The following is a 2,593-nucleotide window of genomic DNA, read 5'->3' on the forward strand; positions in this document are numbered from 1 at the left end:
ACACACACACACTAGCAATGCATCCCGGCGTTGCTCGGGTGTTATAACCTACAGCCACATTGTATTATTTGTTTGTTTCTTATGGGTAGAATCGGCACACAAGGAGCGTGAAGCAAACAACTCTTTTTCATAAACATGATTTTCGGTCATTTTTTGATGAACAATGCTAAAATTGTTGTCACCAAAAGCATGTAGAATAGCAGTTTAGATTAGTATGAAATCCTAAAAATGCCTCCAAATTGACCTAGACTTACGGAGGTAAAGAATTGGATGACGAATGAGAACGTAGAGTTATCCGTATTGCAGAGAGTAAGGTACAGGGACAGAAAGCTGATTTTCTGTGAAAAGCATCATCTCTGTAATGTTTGGGCAGACTGCACACTTGAACATATGTTAAGTGAAGCCGACAATGCTTTTCAGTAAACTATTTTTTGCGTAAGTCCTGTGCTGGTAGAATAAATATACAAGTCATCTACACCCTGTTAACTCGAGAGCATGAGACATATAGCAGTCCATGAGAAAAGCAGAGTAGTTGTAAATTGAGACCCACAATTTTTAAAGTTTGACCCTGGGCTTTGTTGATTGTCATAGCGATGCAAAATCGCACTGGGAACTGGAGGCGCTTGAACTGAAATGACACATTTGAGGGAATAAGGGGCATGTGTGGAATGTATGCGATCTCTCCTCCATAGCAACCGGCAATAATGGTTGCTTCTAGGACATGACTTGTCATTGTAGTTATAATCAATTTTGTACCATTGCATAGTCATGGTGGGTCCAAATTCCTCAAGAACATGATAGGTGCTCCTTTCTTTAGGAACAACTTGTGCGGTGGCAATTCTGTGTGTTGTAGAGAGTTGAAATATTCAACTGGATACTCAACAGCGGGTGTTCGTCGATGGTAGTATCAATGGAAACGAACGTTGAAGCACCTCCAAGTAGAATATGGAGGAGTTCACGGTTTACTTTATCAACGCTTTCATTCCGAGGTGCTAAAATAGCTCTCTCTGCGAACCATGCTATGTTTTTGAAGTTGTCTTGCAATGTGGGAAATACCGCGTAGTTTGCAGACTTGTCGAAATCTTTCGCATATCAAGGAGTTTACTAATTTAAGGTCTTTGTATGACTTTGGTCCAGGAACTTTGTTGAGGATCATCCGTAGACAGTAGCATTCGAAGTTTTAGGAATGGACCGTATAATCTCGATCTAGAGCATTACTTTGTATGTGTGGATGCCCTTCGACGGTTACAGCAAGCTTTCTTCTCTTCCACTTCTTAACATGGTTATTCCAGGTGTAATAATTTGGTACGTCTGTGAAGAAAATGGTCGCGGCGAATGCATCACATCTACACAGGTCAAAGAATTCTGTGAGAGTCGTCGCCTGTGGCGCATATATTTGTCTTCTAACTCTTTCGGGATTCAATGGATCAAAATAAACTCTTTGGCCATTTTGTAAATGAACAGAGAGGTGGACAATTGTGGGATATCTGTCATGGATGGAGAATTGAAGGAGTCTCCAAGCTGCTCATTACTGCTTACATAACGGTCTATTAGATATTGGTGTACCTCATTGGCCTTGTCAGCATCTGAAAGACCAAAGACAGCCATATCGGACCTTTTGTTTATATATTTGCATACATACCTGATGGAGTGAACAGAATTGCAAAATTCCATGTTAATGTGTGCCTTGAAAACTCGTAGCAATAGAGAACTATATGGGACGATCCATCTGGTGTCTACAACGACTAGACTTTCCTGTAGCCGAAGAGTGAAATAGAATCCACCGTCTCCCGGTTTGCGTCTTTTGTATGTTGGATACTCATCATGTCCAGTGTGAAAACCTCCAAAATTGATCCACACTCCATCCCGCTGTCTAAAAGATTTATAGTTAAAAAGAAAAAGGACCACGACATGTGAAGCCCTCACCACGAAACTAGATATGCTAAAAATAACAGCTAAATGTCCAGAGAAATTTTGTGGTTATCGGTGCGCGCGCGCAACAATTTCTACAGCTTATCCGAATGAACAGAGAATGGAGTACACAAAATATATTTGACATACTTGTCATATACGTCGGTTTTGCTTTTTCGCTCGAAAGGTAAACGATTCTGATAGAAGCAATTATTTTGCTGTCAATTCATAGGATTAATCCCAACAAAATAGTATAAGATTAGTCTCTGGCTCAGCTCCTATGTTTGTGTTCTTCATTCCAAAATACTAAAAACTTTAAATACTTCCAAAATGGGACATAATCCATGTGTATCCATGTACGTATATGTGCATGTGTGTGGGGGGTGCGCAAGAAAAACATTTACGGAAAAGTACTCATAAAATTTCTATTAAAATAAGTTGTCTTTATATGCCACGCTTGCAATTCTCCATATTAATGATAGCAAAGTGTATATCAAATGAAATTAAAATCCTCGTTCAATGATAGATCGATCAAGCTTTGACGTTGTTGCTAACAACATATTCTCTATTTAATTGAATACTGAAAACGAGAGAAAATGCAAGGGAAATTAATTTTGGCGGTAACAACAAAACTCTTTGACTCGTTATCACAATTAAAAAAATTCAGAGGTGTAACATTGCG

This window comes from Octopus bimaculoides, chromosome 11 (genome assembly GCF_001194135.2).
Source record: "Octopus bimaculoides isolate UCB-OBI-ISO-001 chromosome 11, ASM119413v2, whole genome shotgun sequence".
Classification (NCBI taxonomy): domain Eukaryota; kingdom Metazoa; phylum Mollusca; class Cephalopoda; order Octopoda; family Octopodidae; genus Octopus; species Octopus bimaculoides.